Raw genomic sequence first — 14,861 nt, forward strand, 5'->3', positions numbered from 1 at the left:
TTATGAGCTGTGGGTCGGATACCATTAAGTCACCTGCTCACAATGTGTAGGTCTCACGCTAACACCATTTTACGCATCAGGTACTTTTCACAATCATGAACTTATATTGCAGAACCATTGTGTCTTGTTTATTGTGTGTCACAGTTTCAGCGTGAAACATCATGTGCTTAAGAGGATTTGGTGATAAATAGAATTCTTTTGGAAGTAGACGAATTAGTATATTACAAGACAAAGCTCTAACCAGTCCTCTCCCGGCCTCCAGGTAACCGACACTGATCTTATCACTGTAAAAAAAGTGCCAGTCACATATCAGACACGTTACATGCTGATAAAGGAAGAGGCTGTGATTGGACTGATTGAAGGAATCAGCAGCTGCTAACAGTTCTCACTCACTTTCATCTAACGCAGACCCTCCTCCACATTTGCAGCCCAGCAGGAGTTTTCTGCTCCACAGTGAGAGAAGCAGATAACTGCAGCATCTGTGACACCGTCGACGTGTAATAAATTAGTTTTCTAACACCGGTTTATACTGTGTGATGAGTAACCCGTCAGCTGGTCTGTGTTTAAAACTCCCTGTTTGACAAGAGTGACGATGAGTAATTTCTAAAGATATAAAAAGAACAAGAATTTTGTAGATTTATCACGTAAAAGAGAACAGAAACTTGTTCTTTACTTTCAATTCTACTGTACTACATTTCAGAAGGAAGTATAATGATTTGTACTCCACTACATTTATTTAACAGCAATAATAACTAGCTACGTTGCAGATTTAGATATTAGATACAAAAAAAATGTGATATATCGCTGTATATTAAAATGAGAGGTGAAGGAGTGTTCAGATTCTTTACTTACAGAGAGTAAAAGCAGCCGTACAGAACATTATTATACTGATGCATAAACATGTCAGCAGCATTTTAACCATGTGTCTGGCTGAGGTGATGCTAATTCTAATGACATTACATAATATTACATAGTCCAATCTATAAGAATGCATCATATCTTATTAGACGATCATATGTTTTGTGCTTAAAATCTTTTTATCCGCAAGGTAAGATAAACATAGCGAAGTAAAAAGTACATCTCCCTCTGAATTGCAGTGGAGTAGACATTTAAAGTAGCTTATAGTGAAGTACAAGTACCTCAAAATGATATGTATGTGAGTAAAAACTACCCAACAGTGTAGGAAGTAGTGAAGATTAGCTCCGCCTCCTGCAGCTGGAACATTAGCATGATGCAAACACATTCGTGCATTATTAATAATATGGCGACATTATATAAAAATATATGTCTTTTGCATGTTAATTAGAAGACATTGGAGTATAACTTTGAATGCAGGACTTGTAATCGAGTCCAGTGTGGCGTCGCTTCCTCTAATTAAGTCAATCATATGAGTACATCTTCCATTGTGTGAAGCACAAACATCAGAGATTGCTTCACATCTTGTGGCCGTCAGGCACCTTTTCTTCACTTTACTTCCACCTCATAATTTCACTTTTACTGACTCTGAATCTGATGATGCCAGTTAATCCTTTAAACTCTTGAACTCTTTCCACAGTATACGATACTGTATATTCTGCACCACTACATCACATAGACGGTTAATATTGTAAATGTCTCAATTTTATCAGCATTTCCCTCAAAATTCAACCTGACATGTTTGGCTTTTTTTTTGGGAAACTTCACAGACTATCACTAAAATCTGAATACAGTTCAGCCACACAACACGACCTTGTAGAGACGGAGCTTTTCCTCTATTAAAATTAACAACAGTATTTCAATAAATTAGTTTCTGTAATCGTCTGAGTTTTGCTTTTGAGTTGTTGCTTCTCTCTCTCTCTCTCTCTCTCTCTCTCTCTCTCTTTCTCTCTCTCTCCACTGACAACGACAACCCCCTCCCTCTGTTTTTCCACAGCCTCAGTCGGGCAGACAGTGGGGCACCAGAAAGCCTGTGTTTTGTTTTAGTTGTGTTTAGTCCGTAATGATGCTCCTTAGCCTCAGAGCCAGCTCTGTACGTAGGCCTTACACATGCAAGCAGACAAATCCCTGTACTTGTCACCGAGAACAGCAACGTAAGGGTGAAGATCCCCCCCCCACCCTCCCTCCCCCCTCTCCAAAACAGCTTGTGATGCATATGTGTGTTGGATCCTACGTGTTTGACAGTAATCCTTGTTTTTTCAGCGATACTGTTTGCTCTGTCGCATAAAGCTCTTGATGATCGCTTGACAAGCTCTGCGGATATCCACCTATTTCAGGTTTTGTGTGTCACAGTCGGACGTTAAAGCTCCCAGAAGATTAGAGTCCTGTCGCTGCCTGGAAAATATGCAACAGTAGTTTCTTGTAACTTTCTTTTATACTCCTTAATTTCTCTGCTATTATTTGAAGTAACAGGTGTTTTACATCGGTGTCACTGTAAATCTTATCTTATTTTATTTATAACCATTCAGTCAAGTGTTTCTGAGGAACAGGAGTCGTTCGATCTTTCCCTTTTTTCCCCTTCCAGTGTTTTCCCCCGCCGTAGCGCAGGCAAAGTGCTGATGCTGGTCAGATGATTTGTGTGTGGAGTAATACGTGTTGACAGAGCTCTCGGTGCCTGCTAATACCAGCTGCAGACTGGAGGATGCAGGGCTGCTAATGCCCTTCGTCACTTCTGAGCTGGCTCTCTCTACACTCTCAGCCTCGTCGCTCACCGTGACGCTGGCCGGCCTCTGCTGCTGTCTGCAGATCTCTGCAGTCTGAGATACCCCTACAACGTAATGCTTTTAGCCACCAGCAATCCATTAACTTAATGATCTCCTCGGGTATGGGCTTATTTTATTGCTTTTCTACTCCCTCCCCCCCCCTTAACCTAATCAACTTTTTTTTTTTTTTTTTACTATGCAGATATTCTCAAGCCAAAACCTTGTTGCTGATTAAATTCTCCTACAGGGTTCAGATATTTTTCCTGATCAAAGCAAACTTCTCTTTGTTAGCTTTGCCAACAATATCAAACACAAGCCGTTCATTTTTTCTTTACAGATGATAAAATTAGTTTTCATAACTTTGACTGGCTCATTAATAGGCCAAAGGTAGCCTCCGTGGCACCTTCATCACAAATACAATAACAATCCGATCAAGCCGGCTCGGTTTGTAAAAAGTCAGACTGCAGAGCGATGTTTATTCAGCGATTGTGACGTATTTCAAATAATGCTGTTAAAACAGTTCAAGCACATGAAAGGATGTGCTGTAATGATCAGGCTCGAAAACTCTGAATACACTTTCACCACCACACTTGGACCTTAACTCTGTAATAAAATGATACACAAAGCTTCAAAGACGGAGCGTCGACTGGCAACAGGAGTCACTCTGTTGTTAGACACATTTTGTTTAAAATATATCATTTAAAAAGCCGTAAACAAGTCCAAATTCAAGGCTTGTCAGAGTTGAGGCCACGAGTGACTCAATAAAAGATTATATTTCCAAAAAACATCATTTGGAAAGTGAATTACATCTATTTTTCATTCGCTCGTGTACAGTGCGTTTCTGTTCAGTTCATGATGGCGACGCTGACACCAGCTTTACAAACTCATGTTGAGCAGAGAAGAAATTGTTAATGGTGATCCAAAAAGTTTCACAAGATACCAAATATGGGAAATCTGGGGGGAAAGTTTATTAAATCATCAACAACAAAATCAGATGTCAAGAAAATGTCCAACAAGTGTCTTAAATTAATCGTAACTCAAAGCAATAGCTAGCTTTTTCCGTACTTCTTCAGTGGATAGTTTGCTCCGTTGCCATGGCAATAGCGTAGTTGTCCTCATGTGACCTAAGAATGGAGGCAACTGTACTCAGAGGAAGACGGTGACATGTAGTTGAAAGCTCTGAAAAAAGTAATGCTAGTAGTAAAGTTACGTTAAGTTTTTCGTTATTGTTGAACTACCGTTTCCGAAGTCAAAAATGAACTGTGTCACACTCGTTTTTTGGTTTCAGTCAGTGTACATATAAAACATGACATTAGATAACAGTAACAGTGTCGTGAAATGTCAAAAATTGTACAAAACATAACCTACAGGAATGTATTTATTTATATTTATGCATTTGTCCCAGAGTTGTGAGTTTAAGGCCAGTTGTTGCTGAAGAAATTAGCCAGAATTTGCACGTAAACCCAACAGATTTGAGCACAAAGAATCATTCTTGACCTCAGAGGAAACAATCTTCACTCTCTCTCTTACTCTTGACGTTGTACTACATTGTACATCGTAAATAACTTCAGTACAAAGTCTAGAGGTCGTGATATGTAGCGCAACAAGCTAGCTTGGCTGTAAACAGAACCGTGTTCCCGCACATGCTCAGTGGCATCTGCCTCAGAACTACTCTCGCTGTTTTTAGTCTAATTTGACCAAACTCGTCATAATGAAGGAACATGTCACCCAGTGCAACGGTGTGGCTCATTGACGTGTTTTTAATAGTAATTTTTGGACAAAAACAGAGGAATAAGACATATCAGACTTTGGATACACACATAATACTTGTTAGTAGATTGTTGGTTTGGCTCTGCACATGAGATTTGTTGACAATAAGAAAAACATAGAAAATTACCAGACTTATCCCTTAAATAAACCTTGACTTGAGATTTAAGATTTGTATAGCAAATTAGGAAACTGCATGTTGTGTTCCCTCATTGACATCAAGGGGAAAGTTGAAGAAAGAAAACCTGCACAAGTGGAAAACGTTGTACACATAAATCCCAATAATAAAAATTTTTCATCATGTTTTCAATCGGTGAGTTGAAATCTGTCATAAACATGTCTGACCTATTAAGAGTTGTCTTTCACAGCTTGTCAGTGTAGACGAGCCCCCAGCTTTAATAGGATTTGTCTGCATACCTCTGTCAATATGATCAAATATAAAGAAATATAAAGAAGTTTCATTCATTCGCTGCTGTCCAGATGTCCAGCTGTGGCTGCAGCAGAGGCCTCTGGGAAACAATCCCTGAATGAAGGCAGGTGTTCGCTCGCAGCTGTTTCTGCTGTTAACACAACTCAGATATGAACCTGTCGCCGGGATAAAGCCTTGTTAGTCCCAACAATTTTTTTGTTGATCATCACATAGAAAAGTTTCCCTGCTCGTACACCGTCCGCAGTTGGAGATCTGTGACCAAGAAAATACTGGTAAGCATCTTAAATCTTATCTGTATGTACTCTTTTATTGCAGCTGCTTCGTGATTTGTTAATTTGCTAATAAGCTAGCCATAATGCTAGCTGCGTGAGGCTAACATGAAGCTAGGGTTAGGGTATTTTACTCTTGTGTATGTTTACTAGATTAACTACTGTGCTGTACTCTCTTTGTGGACTTCATGTTGCTCTTTGACTACTTTGTTTCTTCCTTTCATGAGGAACACTGAAACTAATTCCGCAATATCTGATTTCTTGCTATTGCTTCATCTTTTTCTGGTTTGAATTTATTGTCCGATTTCACAGTTTTCACAGTGTCACGATTGCCACGACTAACATCAAAGGCCAACTCCTGTCTTCAGCCTTTATTTAGAGGTGTTTCAACTGTTTTTTTTAGCCCTCGGGCTCTGTCGCGCTCTGTTGGACAGTTGGTCCCGTTGTAGTTATTTGTACGTTATTTGAGTGTATTTCCTTCCTCATGTCAAGAAAGATGGCTTCCAGTGTATATAGTAGTTGTAATCAAAGTACTCAAAAGTATAACTTTAGCCAGGAAGTTTTAATAATAGAACTTTTAAAAAATCTTTCAGGTTCCACGTCACGCTGCGATCGATCCAGGTGCGCTGAGGAGAAAACGTGGGAGGGATAAGAACTTTTGACATTTTTCATGCTACGGTTTTTGGTGTCTCAACCCCCCTCTCCTCTGTGACGACAGGCTCTTTTTGGCTCGGCTTTGTTAGAAACAGCTATAAACACTTGTGCCTTCAGATGTGGTTGGATGACACCTCATTCAAACTAGTTTGTTTCAGACATGTCCTCAAGAAACCCTTCTAAAAAAATTCTACCCGCAACAAAAAAACAAATCATTTATGCCTCAGTAGATGGCTCGACTTTAAACCAAACCTCACTGATATCTGTTATCAGATGGACTGCTAACTAACCTGCTTGGTGGAGGAAATTTAGAGGTAAAAAGCCTTTTGGGTACTTCAGCAAACCTAAAACCTTATATGTCCATTTGTTTTTTACTCTGGAGTTGCTTTTTTTAAAAAAATATCAGTGTTATTTTTTTAATATTAACGTTCTTCCAAGTTCCAGAGATCAGCGAGCTCTGGATATCAGAAGCGTTTGTCGCTGCCCTGCATGAACAGTTTGTTGGTGTGCAGTCCACTGAAAGGCAGACACGTCCTGTCAAAAGTTTTATTTGTTTGGTAAAGGATGCTGTTTGGCGTGCGGCCCAGTTCATTGTGCTCTCCCACACATCAGATAATTGGAGGCTTTTGAAATATCCTCTCTTCTGCTGCTGCTTGCTGCTGCTGCTCCCCGTCCTGGTCACGATGTTCAAACTGAGATGCGTGGCAAGGTTGATGTTGATTTTTCCAGCATTTTTTTTTTTGTCCGCTGTAAATTTCGCCGAGCTTGGGTTTGATGACTTCTGGGGGGGGGGTGATCCTGCTGTTTGATGTCCAGAGCTCGTTAATCCAAACCTCATCTGGTATGCAAGGTCAGACCCTACTTTGATGTTCACGGGGGCAGCTCTGCCAAGTCTAGAGAGCCGAGAGGGCACTGTTCGTTTACGAAAGATCAGGAACCGTAGCAACCCTGACAGATTTTGGCTTTTGTCCATCAACTACTGTGAGGATGAGGTCTGGTTTGTTAAAAGGGGCCTCTTAGCTCTCCTAGCAGCTGAAAGCGCGCACATGAACATTTCCTGAGAAGCTGAATCAAATACAAATCATTTCCCAAACACGCAGGGTAATTGGAGGAATGTGTGTGTAACTTTCATGTTTTCCTCAGGGTGCCGCCAATACAGTTTATAAGACGAAAGCTCTGTGATAACACAGAATATATAAATGAAACATCAGCAGGTACTACTTCTGTTTTTGTTGATATTAAATTTTAAAATTTACACTTATTCCTCTAATTCCTCAACCACACCACAGCAAATAACAGTGATTATTAATTTATTCATTTTGGATGAAGTACTTTTTTATTTCCAAGAGCTCAAAACCCTTTTTTAGTATCTTTTGATGTTAGAAATAGATAGGAATGAGTAGAAACAGTGTGTTTGTTATGTAAAATAAAGCAACAACAGCCCCCACTTTGCACCCAGCGCAGGAATTCACTGCAATTAACTCTTCAGCGTCGCATGTAAATATGAAGGTTTGGGGCTCCGCGGGCAGGCGGGCCGGCACTCACTCACACACAGGGATCCTGGGCCTTTGTTCTCCCAGGGCTTTGGCTGGCCGCCACACTGCCTCAGTTGGCGGCACCTAGCTATAATTCTTTCACAATGGCTGGCGTGTGAGCCGTCCATCATTCCTCTCCCGTGTCTCTCTCTCTCTCTCTGCTTCTCCCAGTGCGCACCCTCCTCCTCCTCCTCCTCCCTCCTTCTTCTCCACTGGCACCTCAAGCATATTCAGGTTTACCCTCATCAGCGCATGCCAAGTCTTTCTTATCATCCTGCCATCTTTTGCACAACTAAACAATCAGCCTTAAGATATTTATTAATTCTTCAGTCTTTACACTTGGCTTTGATCAGATGTTAGGTATCTAAAGAAATCATTTCTGGAAGGTTTGTTAGATCTTCAGCTGTTCCGCAGGATCTCTGCAAATTGTTTCCAGATACACCTCTTTTTGATTTAACCACACACCTTGAAAAACTTCAGAAAGTTATACCAATAGTACTGCTCTGTTGATATTATTTCTGGTTCCTAAAATACCGTTCAGCATTCACTCGATACCGACATGATATTGGATAAACTCACAGCGCGTTTCATATCTTGGGTCGTTAAAGGTGTCAAACCCACAGGATGCTTGCAAGAGAGTTATTAAAAACAGTATAGATGTGGAAGTTTGATCACATTCAGATCCAATTGTTACTCTGTGCTTTAAGATTTAAGACGATTCACAGTCATGTTGTGGATTATATAAATTATGCCATTTCTTTTAAAAAAAAGCACATTGACAAATTTATGGCTGGTATTTCTGTAGTTTCTTTCAACCATTTAACCACAGAATTCTGGGTTTGAATCTGGACAAAGATCATTTATTGCTCCCTTTCTCTTGCCCAGTTTTAAAGGCAGAAAGCCACAAAATAATATTAAAAAAGAAAGAAAGAATACTGTAGAAACAGTAACAGACATGGTGACACCAAAGATAATGTGTCCACTTGATGTTCGCCAGGAAGAAGCCGAAAGAGTCCTGTTTTGTTTGATTTGTTTTGTAACCAGAATTTTGTCTTAGACGTTTTAGTCCAGATTGGTTCAGGACAATATACAAAACCTCGGGTCCTTGGCAGCCACGAGATGATGGGAAGCAAGATGAAGCATGGCGTCTGGTTTGGGAAACTGGGGATAAGTTTGGCAGCGTTCCTGGATAGGCTCAGCTGGATGGTTTCTCTTTTCACTGGATGTTGAACATTACATGGATACACTCCAAGTGTTGTTCAAACAGGTTCACAGGAATTCATAATGCTTAATATGTGGGAGATTAAAGCGTCACTACACGTCTACGTCTTTGCATCATGACCAGGTCTGCCAGCAGTCCTGCTCTGGTTGGATGGATGGATGGATGGATGGATGGTGCACATTTTCAGACCCCTAGAAGGCATAGTGTTGTACAAGGTTGTTCACAAGAAAAGTGACAAACAGTTATGTCGAATGAAAAAAAAAAAGAGAGAGCTGGAGAGAGAAGTTAAGTGTGAAGTAACATCGGAAAGGTGTCGGTGAGGCGGTTTCAGAAACTATTTGACCATCTGACAAGTAATTCTGATGGAGTATACTGCCCCTCCCCCCACCCCCCAGTGATTATCCAGTGTTGCATTCTTGGTATAATTATAAGTTCAAGTATAACCAGTGGAACTATAAAGTTTGTCTCTGCTTACTGGCAAATGTCATGATGCTGACAGTTGACCAATGAAGGAAATGGGCCAAACTCAGCGCTGGTTTGCAGCAGATGTGGGAGATAATGTTGAAACAAAAAGAAGAAGAGGAGAAATAGGACGGTTAAAAAAAGATGTAGGGGCCTCGTCATACTCCCATATATCTCCCCTGAGAGTATCACGTTGTGGCTGTCACAGTGAGAAAGAAAAGGTGAATATGTGCAACATACCGGAGATTATCTGAAAATAACAGTTTTGACAGTCTCGCTCAAACGGCGGGTTCATAAAACATAAAAGGTTATCAGGAGCAAAAGCCCTCCAGCGCTAGAGACTGAGACGAAACCAATTTCACGTCTCCATCCTGATGACGGAGCACCATCATTAACACGCCTGTGGCTTGCTGATATAATTGCATTCTGTCAAGGTGCTGCACAAACATGTCACATAAATACTGTATGTTTTATGGGAAAGACTACTTAAGGCCAGATATTTCAGTAGTGAGATGTAAGCAGATTTTTCTGATGCAAAGGTAAAATTTCTTGACTGTTTAAAGAAGACTTAACTGACAAGTATCTCACATTCGATGTGCACGGTCTAATACTCACACTACATGGATTTGATTTTGCAGACATTTCATTGTTTGTCATGAAATACTTCCAGCATATAAATCCTCCCAGAACCACAAACTGTTGTTTTTAATATTTCTATTTGATAACAATCAAACAAACAAGATACAACATGTTAATTACTGAGGTTTAGTTGTTGGTAAGCATTTCATTTTTACTTTGGAGAGAGCCAGACTAGCTGGTTCCCTCTGCTTTTAGTCTTCAAGCTAAGCTAATTGCCTCATAGCTCCAACTCTGTATGTAAAGGATACGTCTGGCAATTTTCTATATTTTTCTTACCGTCAACAAATGTCATGTGCAGAGCCAAACAAACAATGAACTGATCTACTAACAAGTATTGTGTGTGTGTATCCAAAGCCTGATATATCTTATTCCCCTGTGCCGTAGACCTCCATTGTTGTACGTTTTAAGTAGAGACCTGAAAGAAGACTCTGACTCAGACAGCTTTATTTCCTCGGGCAGGTCGTTCCAGAGCCTTTGGGCCCTGATAGCAATGGTTCTGTCCACTTTAGTTTTCAGCCTGGACTCTGGAAGAGACATAAGACCTTTGCCTGAGGATCAAACTACGCAAAGGTTCATAGGGGATTAAAAGGTCGAAAATATAATCTGGAGCCAGGTCATAAGGAGCCTTAAAGGTAATCAATAAGATCTTCAAATCAATCCTAAAACAAACAGGGAGCCAACGCAAACAGGTGTGATGTGATTGTCACTCTTAGTTCTGGTTAAAAACCTGGCAGCTGATTTTCTGCGTAGTCTGTAGTTTAAAGTTTTTTTGATTAAGACAAGAGAAAAGACTGTTGTAATACTCAAGGTGTGAGGAGAAAAACATGTCAACGAGCCGTACCACTGCACTGGCTGACATGTTCTTTCACCACAAAGTGTTAGTTTGTTTAGAAACGGCTCCAAAGTCTAATAACAGAGATCACATTTTCAGTCTCTGGAGAGTAGTTCTGTGTAAAGCAGAGGTCAGTGCACAAGCATGGGAATGTGGTTCAGTTTGAAGCGCTTGACTAGCTTGTTGTGCTACATACTACCTCTTGACTTTGTGCTAAAGGTTTTTGAGAAAGTTGTGGAGGTTGTGATATGTAGCACTCTGAACTACTCTCCTGAGACTGAAAATGTCAAATGAAAAATGAAGGAACATGTCGCCCAGTGCAGTTGTGTGGCTCATTGATGTGTTTTTAATAGTTTTTGGACAACAACAGAGATCTACGGCACAGAGGAATAAGATATATCAGACTTTAGATACACACACAATACTTGTAAGTAGGATCAGTTCATTGTTGGTTTGGCTCCGCACATGAGATTTTTGATTCTGGAAAGAAAACGAATATGTGTTGAACTAATTCAACTGAGGATTTACTGGATATAAGGGATCTCGTCCCAAACAATGAAAAGTAATACCATTCTCTAGAAATAACATTTAGACATGTAATTTGTTGCTGCACTTTGCTTTATTGTCACATTTACAAATGTGAGGTGCCCTTTCATAGCCTACTGTTGGAACTTGAGCATTTTCACATGGTTCACGGTTCATTACAGGAACGTAAGAATAAGAGTCGACATTTTCTTGTGCTGATCTTCCCCTCCACCTGTTTTGTGAGCAAAGCAACTCACTGAAGTCTGACCAGAGAGAGAAGAAAGCTTATAAAAGGGAAGAACAAGCGAAGCAGGCAGCAGAGGATGGAATACTACAGATTTATCACCCAGGCCGTAGAGTGGAAAGAAGTGCTGCTAGTCTGGAGAGCGGGTTTCCACTTCAGTTTAATTCAGTGTGAAGTGTTTGAGACACACAAGTGTGGTTTGGGGAGATAAATGGGAAACCCAGGCTTTTTTCCGTCAAGAGTGACACCCCTCTGTATTCTCATCTATAATGAACTCTCTCTCAGTAGTATTTGGCACAGCTGGATGCAAGTTGTTGACAGGCTTCAGCGGTAATTTGCAGCAAGTAGATTCAGTATTTGAAGTATGTCTTGTTTTGGGTTTGAACTTCAGATTTATTTTTAGCCGCTGACAGTTTCTATTTTTTTTTCTGACCTGACTGGAAGCCATCAGTTTTGAATTTTCATTGAAGGAATATTAATGACAGCTGCTGCTGAACAGTATGAAGAGCTGCACTGAAGAGTATTTCAGGGGATATCTGCCATCTAGTGGTGCAGATGTGTGCAGATGTTTTCAACAGCTGCGCTCAATATGTAATTCAGACAGATCCTCCTCTGCTTGTCTGCAGTGATGATGGATACAGATTGCAAACTGCCACATTGCTGTGGTCCGTGATTAAAAAGCACAAGTGTTCAGCATGTTAACTAGGACTAATATTAGCGCTGGCATTAGTCGGGCCTTTATCTGATATATTTAGATCTAAGATAACACTCGAGGAATCTGCTGAACAGTTTCAACATGGTAAATCAAGATCCCAGGATATTTCCACCAAATATTTTGCCAGCCTATAGCCGTCTGAACCTCAAAAACCTTACATTTACATTTTTTGAAATACTATGCATGTCCTCTATCTGCACTGTAAATGGCATGTGTGATGCTAAATGACTTGGCCCTCATATTCTGAGGTCATTAGCACGTTAATGGCTGCTTTATTACCATAGCATGTTAACCTGAAGCGCTGCTTGCAGCCTGAGAAGAAACTGAGGAGCTGCATGAAAATAATTTCACCGCAATTATATCAGCCACTTTGTTGCGACTCCTCACTGCCCAGCTGTCTGCCGCCTGCTGCCAAGAAATGGATTAGTTTCGCTGCTCCTCTAATAAGACTGTTAGAGCAACAGCGTGAGGCCAAATAAATGAATGAAAGCTGCAGATAGAGGACAGAAATAGATTAATATTTTCAGACTGCGGCATGTCTCTTCATCCAGTCATAGCTGGAAAACTGGCAGAGGCAAGGGGAGATTCTCATTATCTCTGCACATGAGGTACGGTGAACAGCCAACTGACTCTCACCATGATCAAAACCTGTCAAACGCTCCCACACAGGACAGGACAGCGTCAAACAGAGAGTGTTTTGTATCCCCTGAGGGCAGAAGTACAACCCAGGCGGTAATAAAAGTCAGGCAGACCATGTTGGTCCTGTAAACGTAATCTGCAAAGTGTTAATTACAACCCGGCACCTCTGTGGAAGCTGTGTGCGCTGGAGGTCAGCTGAGTCGTCAGCGGCGTCCTGATCTCCTTCCTAAACAACACGGCGCGAGCCATGGCGACAGCCTTGGAAACGAGATTTTCTCTCTGTTGGGGATCCTGTTTGAATGGGCTGCTTTAAACAAATTAAGAGCCGGTCAGATGCTGTGTTTGTGTGACCCCTTTCTCCTCTGGGGTAGGGGGGGGGGGTGGAGGGTGGTGGTGGGGGGGCACAGCCAGAGATCCTGTGTTGTTTACTGTCATTCATGTGGAGGGGAGAGGGTTTGTGTTTACCACACACAACGTCTCACAGATGACACATCTGAAGAGCTGCTACCATTAGTCAATTAATCAATTAATTAGTCAATCGGCAGAAAATGAACCACTATTTTGATAACTGATTAATTTCAATAGTTTTTCAATTGACAAAGCCAAACACTCTCTGGTTTTAGGTGTTCCAATGTGATGATTTCCTGCTTTTCTTACTTCTATTTTTATGATAGTAACCTGAATATTTTTGGGTTTTCAACAAGGAATCTGAAGACGTCAACTTGAAAAAATGATTAATTGAAAAGATGATATATTACTTGCAGCCTTATACAAGTGTTCTCTCTTTTTTTTATATACATTTCTTTTACTGTTTCTAATCATTTACATCCATTAATTATCACCTCTGTTCGACCCTGCGTATCATTTAAAGCAGTTTTCATGCGCACTCACTCCAGTTTTCAGTAAAACCATCCCTCCTCTCTTCGCTCAGACTTAATTCAGAAAGCTCTTCCTCTGTCTACCTCTCTGTAGCCCCAGAGGACAGGGTTCAGTCAATGAGCCCCTCTCTCAGATTTTGTTATTTTGTTATTGTGTAATGGCCTCCAAAGGTTGATGGATGGCTCCTCTACAGGTCTCCCTGAGGAGCAAACCCTCTATCTAGACATTAATCTACTGCTGTGAGACAGACACGCTTGTTTAGCTAGCACAAAGCCCAGTAAGCTGTTGTCTCTGAGAAAAAGCTTGCCGTCTCCAGAGCCACTGGAGGCTGCGATGGCTGGAGCCAGAGTAATGACCTGTGAAATCCACCGATAGAGTTGTCCTGTTGCACACAGGTCCGCCGGCACCGGGCCTTGTTCGCGGCCTGCCGCTGATTTATCAGCGCGCCTCTCCTGGTGCCACTGGCTTTGTGGAGTTTTATGAGCATTGACCAAAAGTTCGCAGTTTAAAGTAAAAAAAGAAAAAAAGCTTAGAAAGACAAGAACATGCTTTCTACTTTTACTTCTTTTGTGGATTTTCCACTGGAGCAACTTGACATTAAACTCCTAAAACAGCTTGAAATGCATTAAAGCAGAAAAATACAATTATTTGGTTAAATTGTTACTATATGAGCTTCAGTTCCAGTGGTGTATCATAGCAATGGTTTCAAATATTTACTCTCCTCTGTCCTGTGAAATTGTCAATATTTTCTCTCCTCCTCAATCAGATTAGGATGTGAGGCTGAATGTTAAGGAGAGGGGCCTTTGAAGGTGGTAAGCAGAGTAGCTGTGTCTTCCCCAGAGCAGATTATAGAAAGATCAGAAGGGTAAACTTCCCGCTGGCACCTTCTGTCTGCTAGATACAGTTTGACTTTGTTACCTCAGTTTCACAGCAGAGGGAGATTCCTTCTTATTCCTGCCCTGTGGGTGTTAGAAGAAACTGCTCGCTGGGATAGAAACAGCTTTTTTTTCATGTCAAAAAAATCGCTTTTGAGCAATAACTTCTCTTGTTTTTTTGACTTCATATTTTAGTTTCTCCTTTCCTCTCTGCTGTTTAGATAAGGTTCTTTACCACATTATAAATTAAAGCCTGATTTATAACAGCACATCAGAAAATGTGTTAAATGTCAAAAGTCATGATAGACGCTCTGTGCAGCAGTGATTTGAGCTAATATCAGCATGCTAACATGTTTGAATTGACAGTGTTAACATGCTGATGTTTAGCAGGTCATGTTAACTATGTTCACCATCTAAGTTTAGCATTCTAGCATGCTAATTAAAGCCGAGACTGATGTGAATGTCATTAGTTTTGCAGGTATTTGGTCATAAACAC

The 14,861-nt window shown here is 40.8% G+C and overlaps 1 protein-coding gene across 1 annotated transcript in view; it reads left to right on the forward strand.

Moving 5' to 3' along the window:
* The window catches only part of LOC122966727 (RNA binding protein fox-1 homolog 3-like), a 526,578-nt gene that overhangs the window by 39,811 nt on the left and 471,906 nt on the right, over positions 1-14,861 (forward strand). The gene's annotated exons all lie outside the window — the stretch shown is intronic.

Source organism: Thunnus albacares, chromosome 17, assembly GCF_914725855.1.
Source record: "Thunnus albacares chromosome 17, fThuAlb1.1, whole genome shotgun sequence".
Taxonomy (NCBI): domain Eukaryota; kingdom Metazoa; phylum Chordata; class Actinopteri; order Scombriformes; family Scombridae; genus Thunnus; species Thunnus albacares.